This window comes from Phocoena sinus, chromosome 7 (genome assembly GCF_008692025.1).
Source record: "Phocoena sinus isolate mPhoSin1 chromosome 7, mPhoSin1.pri, whole genome shotgun sequence".
NCBI classification, from domain to species: Eukaryota; Metazoa; Chordata; class Mammalia; order Artiodactyla; family Phocoenidae; genus Phocoena; species Phocoena sinus.
The window spans coordinates 91,093,912-91,108,057 of NC_045769.1; positions in this window are offsets into that span (position 1 = coordinate 91,093,912).

Sequence of the window (14,146 nt, forward strand, 5' to 3'; positions counted from 1 at the left end):
CTTTTGCAATAGCTCTCTAAGAATTGTACTGTGGTGGTCTGAATAATGGCTCCGTAGATATTCATGTCCTAATTCTTGGAACATGTGAATGTTACCTCATATACCAAAAGGGACTTTACAGCTGTTATTTAATTAAGGGTCTTGAGATGAAGAGAGTATCTTGGATTATGCAAGTGGAACCTAAATGGAATCTCAAGCGTCCTTATAGGCAAGAAGCAAGAAGGTCAAAGAAGGAAGTAGGAGACAATGAAAGCAACATTTTGGATAGATGGGAGGAAAGGGAGCCACAAGCTAAGGAGTGGAGGTGACCACAAGAAGATAGAAAAGACAAGGAAAAAGATTTTTCCCCTTGATATTAGGCCTGGGAAACTAATTTTGAACATCTGATCTCTCAAACTGTAAGATAGTTAATTTTTGATGTTTTCAGGTGCTAAGTTTTGGCAATTTTTATAGCGGCAATAGAAAACTAATTCATTTGCCTTTTGCTGCTCTTGCGTCCTTACAATCGGCTGGTGATAAGGTATATAGTGTGTTTCTTTTAAAACACAAATGAAGTCATTTCATTTTCCTGCTCAAAATGCTCCAGTGATTTCCCATTTCAGAATAAAACCTAAAGTCCACACCATGCCCTAAAGGCCTCAATGGTTCGGTTCTGACTACCTCTGTTTCATTACCTTCCCCTCTTTCATGCCACTTCAGCCGCACTGGAATCCAGTCTCTTCCTTGGACACATCAATCGTGCTCCTGCCTTATTATCCCCTCACCTCATTACTATCTCAGCTCAAGATAGATGTTTTTTCCTTAGAGGGCACCTTCCTGACCACTGTACCCAAACAGTAGCCTCTGCCACTCTCTAACCTTTGCCAAGCTTTCCTTTGTATTCTTCTATTTTTTAACTTAGGTTGCTATTATATCACCTATTAATTTGCTTATTTTCTTGCTTTTCTTCTAGAATGTAAATTCCAGGAAGAGACCAGGGGCTTTATTTTTTTAACAGCTCTATCTCCAGCACTTAGAATAGTGTCTGCCTAATAATAGGCAGTCAATACATACTTGTTGTATTAATTATTTAAACTCTTATAGTAACGATATTACTGTCTATATTTTTACATACCTAACAAGCCCCTTATGATGTTCTTAGCACTGCTTATATGCCTTACAAATTGAAATGCATTTAGTCTTCATGTCAACCCTACAAAGTAGGTACCTCTATTACGTAAATTTTATAGATAAGGGAACTGAGGGACAGAGAGGTTAAAAAATTTGCCCGGAGTCACAAAGCTTGTAAGTCATCGACCTCCAGAGTTCATGTGTTTAACCAGCAGGCTGTGCTGTCTCTCTAGTAGTTGTATCAAGCAAACATACATTGTACTAGCCAATTGTATTTTTTTTTCTAAATATAATGTACTTTTTTCTATTTAAATGTCTCTTTCAATTTTCTTTTTTTTAAACCTCTTTTATTCGAGTATTTACAGATTCATAGAAAGTCATAAAGATAGTACAAAAGAGTCCTAGCCCACTTTCCCCCAGTGGTTATATCTGACATAATTAGAATACAGTATCAAGTCCAGGAATGTGACATTGGTGCAATATGTGTATAAAGTTCTATGTCATTTCATCACCTGGAGATTCCTGTAACCAGCAAACCAATCAAGATAAAAAATAATCACAATCAATACAAATATTCCTTGTGCTACTGCTTTATAATACCCATCCCCTTCCCACCACTGCCAATCCCTGGCTACCACTAATCTGTTTTCCATTTCTATAATTTTGTTATTTCAATACTATTATATAAATAGAATCATGCATTACGTGACCTTTTGAGTTTGACTTTATTTTCTTTAGCTTAATGCCCTTGAAATTCATGTAAGCTGCCTTGTGCATCAATGGTTCATTCCTTTTTAGTGCTGAGTTGTATTCCATTTTTCAAATATAATTTATGATCTTTTTCTCAATATAAAATAATAAAAATCTAAGAGAGCAACACATTAAATGCATGTTTTTAAAGGTAGAAGCAGATTCTGCTGGAAAAAAATCTGTTTTTAAAACAGTCAAAATTAACAGAATTCTAATAGACATTACATAGACCTGTTAACTTCAAAACATGACAGTTAACAATTTAGAAATTTAAGATTAATTTTAAATAAAGTTAATGTTCAGAAATGCATGCACATTTAAAAATAAAATTATGTTCCATCACCTGTCACGAGACTACAAATTTGCAGTTGTTCTGTTCAGGAGATCACTGGGTGCTGGCTAGAATGAGCACATGCACACAACTGCCAGGATGAGCCTAGGTATGTTATATAGCAGAGCATGGACAGTCACCTTCTGCATATGGAAGATGACCTCAGCCCAGATTACTTTTCTTGGCGAGGAGGGCAGGGGTTGGAAGCCTAGGCACTGTAGGCAAGGCAGGGAGCTTCTGGAGTGCTGGGTGCTGGGGAGGGTGCAGATTGGACAATCAGTGTGTTCAGATTAGTTTGTTTGTTGCTAGACTGGTCTTTGTGTCTGTGTCAGTCCCTATGTCCAGAGATGTCAGGTTTGGGTGTAATCAGTCTCTCCACTCTGTTGTTTTGCTCAGAAAATTTGCATGCCTAGATTAAATATATCTGCCGTGAGATGGTCTGTCGAGAGCATGAATTTTCATCATCTGAATAACATCACTGTGGTCCTGGATGAAGCCTTGCTTCCCTTTCTAGGAGCTTGACTCCATGACAGCCATAGCCAGGAACAGGATGAGGGATCACACCCTGCTCTCGTTGGAGCTCAGGCTCCCATTGCTTCAATTCTGTCTCATCAGCCTGGCTGTAAGTTCCCCAGAGTCAGCTCTAGCCGTAGAGCCTTGTTTTTCTCCATAGCTGCCCAAGCTGTAGCGTTGAGGAGCCACTACTATTAGAAGCTTAACAGATACAATTACTTAATAAGTCTGAGTCTCAGTTTCCTCATTTGTAAAAAGAGAGCAAATATTCTAACACGTGGTAATTGGAGTGTGGTCAATATTAAATAACCTCTGACATGTGAAACGTATAATACATTGTCTTGCATGATAAAAGCATGCAAAATAGTGTTTAAAATATATTCTGTATGTTCTAAATACAGAATGCTTAGCTATGTGTCCCTTAGATTCAGCTGGACGTATTTTTTTTGACATGACCTATAAACAGTTGCATTTTTGCTGGCATAATAATCACATAAAAACCATACCAAGAGGCACCCTGGAGAAAGAAGGAAAACCACACCCAGCCCAATTTGGGGGAATACATACTACTTTTTTGTGTGTAGAAGTTATCATGATTATTGTTATTGTTATTTATGGCATTACATTGTTAGGATGTGAAAGAGTTTTTACCACGGAGTTCTAAATCTTATTTAGATTCTTAGTAGCATTCTGAATTAAATGTTATCTCAACCTATACATTTGAACTAACATAATTCTTAAGCTATAACAGTAATTGGGAAAAGAACAAAGTAAATCCATAGCAGCAGCCAAAAGAATAAGACAGGTCCATGAGTATATTTCAACACATTAAAAAAGGCAGAAAGTTGACGGAAGCCTGATAATAAGTGAAAAAAGAACAGAATCATATTAATGATATGCTAGCCAAAATAATGTGGGAGGGAGCTCCAATGAGTGAACTGTAGAAAGACTTCAGTCTTGGTGTCCACAGTGCTGGGTGATTAGTTGAGAAAGGGGCTGGACAAACGGAAGTTCATTGGAAAGCTGCCTATGAAACAGCTGCTCTAGGGCTTTCCTCTCCTACTCCTCATCATCCCTCTCCCAGCCCCTAGTTATTCCACTAACAGCTACCAACATCCTGGTGTTTTCTCCTGAGCAAAAACCAGAAGACATTACACTAAACATTTTGCAGACTGTGGAGAACTAAGGCTTCCACTGTTAGCATAGACATCAAAGAATAAAACTCTTTATTCTACAATTTTGAGAGTAAATAATCTAATGGCTAGTTCTCTTTCTCTGCTGAATTCATGCTGTTTATCAAACCCTGCCGACGCATATGGCATTTCCCCATCTTCTTAGTAAGAGGAGAGATTTAACAAGAGCACAAATCCTGACACTCCACGTTAGGGCTGGTTATGGGAGAATACTAGCATTAATAACACTATTCCTATTCTTACGTGGATATCAAAGGGTCACCAGCAGAATGAGAAATACCTGTAGAAGCCAACCAAAGAAAGAAAACACAATTGACAGGGAAGGAAGGAGACATTTGATAGTAAATAGAAGACAACTAAAAAAATATCCTAATTACTACCATCAAAGGGAAGAATGCTATGAAAACCAACAAAGACGCAATGGAGATGATCAAAACATTCAGAACCCAGTTTTAAAAAATACCAGTAAAATAGTAAAAACTCTAAAACGTTTGATCAAGAGAAATATAGGCATGGCAAAAAAATTTTAAATACACATGTGCACATAAATATACATACGCTTTGGAAATGAAAAAGAGTGGGTCCATCTCATAAAAACTAGCAAATGAAAGGAATGAGAAAATGTAAGTATGCTAATATTTTCATCTTACATAATAGAATGCCAAGTGATAATGTGGAAAGTAAATGGAACATGAAGTAATAATAGAGGTTTGATTATACAAGACCTCAGACAAACTATATAAATGAGGAAGAAGAGGAAAGAAAAAGGAGGTGAGACATAAGTTAAACTATCACCTTACGTAGCAGGAGGGTTTTATCTAAATTAGGAAATAGTAGTTTAAGCTTACACTTTTAAATTACTGAAATAACCATCAAAGATTAAAATGGAAGAGTAGGGTTGGCGTCGGTGGGAAGAAGATGATGAAAGAACAACTGTTTATTATAAGTCCTCTTGTACTATTTTTTTCACCCTGACATTTAAATATTTTAAAAACTAAAGTAAAAATGCTATTTAATCAGATAGATTTAAAACAATAAAGTCAGTTAAACTGGTTACATTTAACATGGTTTGACAAAGTGCCTACTAATCTGACAATTATCAGACTGATTTTGTCATTAAAGAAGCAAAATAATCACATTCATAGACTGTGTAGCCATAGCTCAAAGCTGTGTCTTTATTGTACATTGTGTAGTCTAATGAATATTTGCTGGTGTTTAGAGGATACTTTTTGTTGCATTTCACTTAAAACATGTTACTAAAACAGAAATGCTTGTTTATTGTAGAAACTAAAAGGAAAAAAGAACAATAAAAGTTGCTTCTAACCCAATGGCTGGTCCTTTTAAATTACTATCGTGCTGTAATACAATTATTTTCCTGAGGAAGAATTCTCAGGAGGGAATTTGACATTTTTTAGTACTCTGTGCATAAGCTCACATATTATTTAAAATAAAATTTATAATTTAGATGTATAAGTCATTCCAGCTCTTAAGTTTTCAGTTATTGAATAATTTAGCCTTTTTTTTTTTTGCTATGCAGTTTCAGAAGAGAAATATTAACTACAGCAATAGTTACACAAGAGACCTAATAAGAAAAGAAGGGAAATATTTTTTTTAAATGATAAATGCATGTTATTTCCATTTGACATATATGGCTTTATTTGTTCATTTAAAAGTATAATTTCATTTTTTTCCTTGAATTTACAAGGTAAACATTAGGGAAAAATTGAAATTTAGTCTGATTCTTTGGCATTCTACTGTTAGATCATATGCCAGTTTAATAGGCCTGTGAACAATTAACAGATACATCACTGGAAATGAAAACAAAGCAATCATCATTGCAATGATATAATTTTTCAGTGTCGATTGAGTTAGTATTTGCAATAGACCTCTTTGTCATCCTAATACTCTTCTATGAAGATTTGCTGTTTTTGCTGTTTTTGACCAAATCACTTGATTTCCAGATCATCTGGATTTTTAAATCCATGAAATTCCATAAATCATGAATTGTACGACAAGCACACTGCTGAATGCTGAAGATACAAATGTACAAAAAGAGTATTTTTCCTCAATTAAAAGAAAAGCATACATATAAATTAATGTAGAAGTGTCTAAATAAAATTCATATATGTTCTTAGGAGAGAGGGTTTACTGAAACCTGGTTCCCTACGAAAGCTTCTTCTAAGATGTTGGGAAGCAGAATGAAAAGTAGATTAGGAGAACATGCTTGGAAGAGAGAAGAGTAAGCGGCACAAGGTAGTGAGAAGACAGATGTAACTTCTTTATATTTGTGCCTCTCAGAATTTTATGGAAATACGAATCCCGTGGGCATCTGGTTAACCTGCGGGCTTGAGTCCACCAGTGTGTGGGCGATCTGAGATTCTGTGTATGAAACAAGCTCCCATGTGAGGCCTGTGCTGCTGGTCTAGGACCACGATTGGTTTAGTCAAGGCCGATTCCACAGAGATTCAAAGCAAATGTTTTGAACTGTGTGCGTATTCACTGAAGCAACGGAGAAGGTCATGTGTAGGAAAATGATTCAGGGAAAAAGCTCTTCCTCTCTCTGGGCTCTCCAGCTTCTCAGTTGTTTGCACTTACCTTCCCTAACTGACTTCCAGGGAGCAGGTTCTGCTTAAGTCCTTAAGTCCTCCTTGTACACTGATGCTTGCCTTTGCCCTACCACTCACGTTTCAAAAAGTGATTCTGCCAGTTTCCAGGAAACTGTGGCTTGTTTATTTTATAAGCATTTGCTTGTTTCACCTCCACGTACTAAAATAGGCATCACTCTCCTCCTCAACTAGTTTCAGTGCTTTTGTTTTAACTGAGCAGAACACTTCAACTTGATGGTTAATACAGCTTTTACTCTGGCTACTTCCAACCAGTCTGTATGTATTGCCTGTAACCCAGACCTGAAAATATGTGATCCAATATAGGTGGTCAATTAGTTACATGTTAAACACATTTGATGGGGTATTTCTTGATGTGGTGATCTAACCATTGACTTTACCAGTTATGTCTTAGTGCGTAAGAAAATGATTACCTTTGAAATATTTAAAATGTAGGTTTTATTGCTCTGCATTCAGAATGTAGATTTTCTTGCTCTGCATTCAAAAATTTATATTCAGTACCTCTGGTGTAAGACTGAAGAAACTGCATTTTTAATTAGCACCTAGATGAGTCTGATTTTTTTTTTTTTTTTTTTTTTTTTTTTTTTGCGTTACGCGGGCCTCTCAATGCTGTGGCCTCTCCCGCCGCGGAGCACAGGCTCCGGACGCGCAGGCCCAGCGGCCATGGCTCACGGGCCCAGCCGCTCCGCGGCATGTGGGATCTTCCCGGACCGGGGCACGAACCCGCGTCCCCTGCATTGGCAGGCGGACTCTCAACCACTGCGCCACCAGGGAAGCCCGATGAGTCTGATTTTGTGTGAACCTCTCCTAGGGAGTTACCATTCTCTTGCAACACCAGGACATCAGGACAGTTGATGAGCATGAATAGAGATATCTGACAACCTCTCTGCAGATAGTGATTCTTGAAAATGGGATGTTATCAGTTTGAACCAATTGGAAGGACTATAATTGAGATTGCATTAATGATCTGACCATAAACCTAATGAGTTATTTTGTTATTAACAAAGAAAGAAAGGAAGAAATTGACCTTCAAATTGGGTTCATTTTGGACTGTAAGGTAGAATGTCATTCAACTAAATGCTCATTATACCTGATCCTTAGATGAAAGGTAGTTTTTCCTCAAAAGATATGAAAAAATGTTATGTTAATTTCACATGTTCAGCAATGGATAATGCTAAGATGTCAAAAATGTCTCTGGATTAGGAAACTAATGTGTACACTAGAAATATTGCAAATAAGAGATAATTGCCATTGGGAATTTGCATGAACCTGAATCTTAAATAGTTCTTGTGCTAAATTTAGCTGGTCTCTAAAAATAGAAATTTGAGAACAGAGAATATGGCCTCCATGAGGTATTATACTAAAGTAAACTAATCAGTCATTAATTTTAGAAATATGGATCAAAGATAAATCCTTTATTAGAGCAATATTGAATATGGCAACTTTACGTCACTGTGTATCAATCACCAATTCCTCTGTAAGGGGCCATTACCCAACTTAATGACCATTTACCCAATTTAAAACTATAAGAATTTTCAAGTATAGTCAATCTATGACTACATTTTTATACATTATAATGTCTAGTGATAATTTCAAGTTTTTAAAAATATTAAACTTTCATTAAATGAGAAATTATTGTCCTTACTCTGAGTATAGTGTAGAACGAGATAAGTAACTAGTATAAGATTTAAACAAAAAATAACATTTTTCTCCCTCCAAGTCTACTTTAGAGCTATGTTTTTCTTGTATTGAGTCCTGCAGATCAATAATACACAAATTCCAAAGTGATTATGAAATGTATTTCATATTCTAGTTAGTTAATGGTCTAATGAGAAATTTAATGATGGGGCTTTTGTTCATTTATTTTCAGAATTTTAGAAAGAAATTATTTTTAAGATAATAAAAAAATGTTCCTATGGAGAATATGACATAAAGTATAACAAGTGACATTTAACCACTTTTTAAAATACTGGGAATGCTTAATAACTACAGAAGTCAAAATTTCCCCTTTGAGTTTAAATAAAATTACCAGAATGTTCCATTTGGTTATAATGTAGACTTAAGAAAATTACTGTCACTCTGAGGTACTGGAACTTTGCAGTAAAGTGATCACCAGGGAAAGAATTGCTCAGTGGGTTTCAAGGAGCTGCAAGTCAGTAAAGCAGGGCAATAAGACAATTGGAAATAAGAATAATAATACCAGTAGCTAAATGCACTGCCATTAATGTGCCCAGCATATAATAGAATATTTAGTAACATCTATAGATGAGCTCTTCTCTGTATATAATTTTTCATCTAATTTCCCAACAATCCTATTATTATCCCCATTTTACAGATTAGAAAACTAGAGCCCAAAAACATTACATAACTTTCCCAGTTCAACTGCCAATCTGTGATAGAAGCAGGTGTTGACTTCAGATCCATCTGATATGAAAAGTTTATGCTCTTAATCACTATTAGGGAATAGAGAAAATTTGTGAAGTCTGACTACTTTTGAACATCCCTAAATCTTTCATAAAAACATGTAAAATTGGTAGTCAAAATACCACTCTTCAATATTCATGATCAGGCAGTATTTCTTATGTATTGGATTAGACGACTGTTTATTTGGTGGTAGGTGAGGTGGGTTTTTGTTGGTCTTTATCCCAAATAGATTAGATAGACAGATATTTAACTAGTAGAATCACACACTGTATATATAGCAAGACATTCACATTCTGGGAGGCACATGCAAACTGAGGCAAATTACAGGAATCATAAATTTACATATGCCGTCCATTGCTTGCTCTGAGGTTGAATGCTTTTTAAGGGCTTTATCAGAAGAACTCATCAGCACTAAGTAACTACTTTCCTTCTCTTGCCTATACTCTCCAAGTCCTTTCGTTCCATTGGCATACATTTTATGCACCTATGAAACACTTCTACTGAACTCTTTATTGGAAGCACGATACAAAGCACTATGAATAAGAACATAGGAGAAAAATTTCCTCCTGAGGCAGGGATCTAATTTAGCCAGCATTTGTTTGTAAAAAGCTCAACAATACATTAACCAGCATCTACAGTCTGAGTACTGTAGGTACTGGTGATGTAGGTAGACGGTCCCTACTTTAAGGGGAACTTAGTTCAAGTGACAGCCGGATAAAAAGATCATTTCAAGTTCAACATAATAAAGGCTATAATAGGAATCCATGCAGGGTACCAAGACAGCGCAAAAGAAAATCTCTTAATCCAGGTAGAGGGAGAAGTATGACCACCCAGAGTAGAGTCTCAACATGAAAAGTAATATTTCAGAGGAGAAAGGGCCAGAGGCATGTGCTTTCTGTCTGGACAAGGACCAGTCCTGAAATTCAGGTACCTGGAGATTATACTGACTGCCCTTTAGTAGGATGGTATGTAGGTTGAAGCTGTGGATAGTATGGATGTACAGAAGTTAGTTTTATATTTTGATTTAAAATAGATTAAAAATACTGATAAGCCAAACATAATTTTAAAGTATATAATGATATAAAAATGTGCTATTATCTTCTGAAGCTTCTGGATTGGTAAACACATTGACGTGCTAAGAGGGTGATGCACCCAAGGCAGGGCATGCCTCCCCCCATCCCCAAACATTTTTCTGTACATCTCTTCCATTTGACTGTTCTTAATTTTTGTCCTTTATAATAAACCAATAAAGGTAAGCCAAAAAAAACCCCAAAAAACCCCAACTCCCTATGTTACTTATCATGTGAAAGTACTGCTTATTGAATTTATTTTGATCAGAAAATACTGGTATCAGTATAGACTCAAGCTACTTGCAGAAGCAGCTATAATTCTGTCTGATGACTTTTTTTCTTCATTTAACTGGCCACATGTGTCATTGCCTGACTCATAGCAAGGTATTGTGACGCTTGAGAATGATTTAGAGTTTTAACTATTTCAGAGGAGATCATCTCTCCAAACGCGGAGGAGATCTTTTCTCTCCAGAAAAGAATGCCATCATTATATTAATGAAATTCCCATTAGAGGGTTCTTGGGATGATAAAGTGGCAACAGGGATTAGCATTTCCAGGAGAAGCATTACACTTTCATGACAACCATTCTCCCCTGTGTTTCAAAAGAATGGAAGGTGGTCGCCAAACAAGGAATTGTTAAGACAGGAGCCAGGCTTTCAATTTGGCTGATTGGACATGGTAATTTTCTGCATTTTATTGGATGAGATATTTTAAAATAAAGTTCTCTGACTATAATAACAAACTACCTTTTACTTATGTCATTGGTCTTCTATTTCATGGTTTACTTTTTACTGTATTGTGTGGATGGTAAGCTCTCTCCCAGAACGTTAGATGGTATGCTGAGAGAATTCACCGCTGAATAATTTATTCTCAGGGAGTATAGTACTAGCCCAGACAAGAGGAGTAAAAAAGAAAAACATAGTGATAGAAGTGATTCTATTTATTAAGGTACCAATAAGAGGAAAGTCTTACTAAAGAAAAGTAGAATTTCCAAAAGTTGTGCTATAAGAACAAAAGTCTAGTTTATGCTAAACCACAGAATTTCCTCAGCAGGTCACTGACTGGGGAAACAAATGGAAATATAGATTTCTTCTTGGCAGTAAGTGCATAATTAATTAAGTTACTTGGCTGTCTTTTCTCCACTTAAATGGTACCAAACTGGCAATTGTTTATTTTTTCTATTTAAAGATTAAGTTCAATCGATGTTTTGGCTTGCTTTATTATTTCTTGCCTCCCTCTTCTATTCCTTCCAACCAAATGTTCTTTTTGATGGACTTAATATTTTATTCTGTAGCTGAAATGGCACTATTTTTCTGCCAAAAATTTAGTTAGTAGGCGCCATTGTGGACTTAAGGAGCATTCTAACTCCAAGACTAATAAAGAATTCAGTCAGTAATCAGTTTCATTCCTCCCAGAAGTGCCAGTTTCCATCTCCACTGAGGCCAAGATCTTACAGAATAAATGGTTTCTTCTCTCAATGCCTTTACAGAGTTAGGAGGCAGCCCTCCCTTATCTAGACCAGTATTACCAACTATAAACATAATGCAAGCCACATAGGAAATTTAAAATTTTTTAGTTGTCACAGTGAAAAAAGACATAGGTGGCATAATTTTAATAAGATATTTTATTTAACCCAGTATTATCATTGCAACAAATAATCAACATAAAAATTATTGAGATATTTTGTGGTCTGTTTTTAACTAAGTCTTCAAAATTCAGTGTGTATTGTATACCTCCTGTACATCTCAATTCATACTAGCCACATCTTAGGGGCTCAGTAGCCACCTGTAGCTAGTGGCTACCATAGTGTACAACACAGGTTCAGAGGATGGTAGTATTTTCAGAGAAGAGTGTTCACGTGCGTTTAACAAACGCATATAATCCTATGTCTTCAAATTGTCTTCCACAAAATTAATAGAATTTAATAAAACAGCAAATAAATCAGAAATATTATATTTACATGCCAGTATTTATAGGGATATGTACCAAAAGGTGGTATCACTTATTTCATTAAGAGAAAAAGAAATTAAACAAAAAATGAAATCCAAAGTGTTATTAATTTAAAAAATATATTATTTAAAATATATTTCGTATAAAGCAACAAAGGGAATAGAGCTAGTTATGATTTGTCAACTTCCTCTCTCAGAATATAATTACAGATGATTTCTAAATAACACATTTTTAGCTTAAAGGTTACAAGGCCATGTGCACTTCTATTAAAAAATATCCTCCCTAACCTTAAATCTATATTTTCTGCCTTTCTTGACTCTGACCCTTCTGCCACTACTACCTGTATTATCTCTCTTTTTCGCAAGCAGCAGTGTGGGCCCAGAAGATGAGGAAGACAAATTTGTAATTAAATCTTCTGTGAAATGGAGAGCCACGTCTATGACAGAGAGAGGGGGAGAAATATTTGTTCAGGGTTGTTCATGGTAGTCAAAATAGATATTTTTTTGCATTAGAATTCTCTGGTAATTACTTTTTAATGCTTGTAATTGTTTTAGAGCTGTGCTGCCACTCACTCATGGAGAGAGTCTTTAGTAACTGCACAGAGTGCATGAAGCATCAGAGAGCTACCAGAACTAAAGAGATGCTTTTATAAAAAAAAAAAAAAAAAGAGATGCTTTTATAACATAAATCCAAAAGCTTTCTCTTCAAAACTCTGAAACAACTAATCCTTCACTCCCACTGACCACTCAAGTCAGTGGGGGGAAAGTCAGTTAAATTGATTCTTTGGCTGAAGGGAGTGAATGTTCATGGGCATAATTGTGGCTTCAGTTGGAAAGTGATTGACCATATTCATAGTACAGATGCTGTAAGTAAAGTGGAAAAAAGAAGTAATTAGATGGATGGTTCAGATTTGTAAATGCATTTATCTATTTGGGTAACTGCGTTAGTGTTCCCACTTAGTTATGCGTATGAAGACCCATCCTCCTATAGAGAGGTTTGGGTAGGGGCAAGGAGGTGGAGGAAGTAGCCAGGTAGCCATGAACTTCAGTGAAACAGGAACCAAAAGTCAACAAAAGAGCAGAAATGAAAACACATCAGCACAGAGAATGAAAAGCAAACAGAATGGACCAGAATAGCTTAAATTGAAGCAAAGGTCAGTAGGATTGAGGTGATTGGTAGAAAAATAACACACCTGTTTCTCCAAATTTTCTCCCCCTCCTCTTTTTCATATTATTTCCTTTTCTATCTAAATTGTCCATAAGGACACATAAGGCAAACAATTCATATACAACCTTCAAAGCAACAATTTTTACTAGAGTGATTAATGTTAACCAAGGTCTTAGTTTTATTTTGATAAAAGCTCTGTCAAAAACAATTTTAGAGAGTAATCCAGTAAATCTCACATGTATTCTATTAATAATTAGCATATTAGGTAGCAAAAAATTGCATCTATCTATCTTATCTACCTATTTACCTACCTACCTACCTTTCTCCTCAAATGTATGTATTAGATGATAAAGCAGCCACTTCAGAGATGCTTTATTTAAGAGAAAAGAATCACTTTAAATAAACTGATTCTCAGTTTTGATTGCTTTTTCAAAATATTTCTCTTGGGGACCAAGCACCTAATACCACCTGTCAACCCTTAATTTTCTTCATACAGATTCTACTCTTTCATTAATATATGGCTTAAATATAAACAAACATAGTTTATTGTTAATTTCATAATCTTAGATGAATTTTGGTTGCAAATCTCATTCTACCACTAACTAATTGTATGACCTTGGGTAGATCTTTTTTCAGTCTTTCTATGCCTCAGCTGCTTTATTTGTAAAATGGGGGAAATACCCACAATATAGAGTTGGCGTGAGGACTTAATGATACTCAATAAAGGACAGATACAGATGCCTGACTATTTCCTACTTTTCAGTGCTCACAGGAAATTCATTATACACTCTGTTCAGTGCTGTGGTTATTTATCACATGTTCCATCTTCCCTACACATTAGCTTCCATAGGGCAGAGACTGCGTCTCAATGGTCTGTTTGTGCTGTCTGCCTTGTCCCGTAGTACAATTCCATACAACATTGCATAAATGTTCCCTCTGCCTAGAATTGCCTCCCCTTACTTTGCATGTTAAAAACTCCTTTTCCTCATTCAAAAATCACCTTTAGCCCCTCTT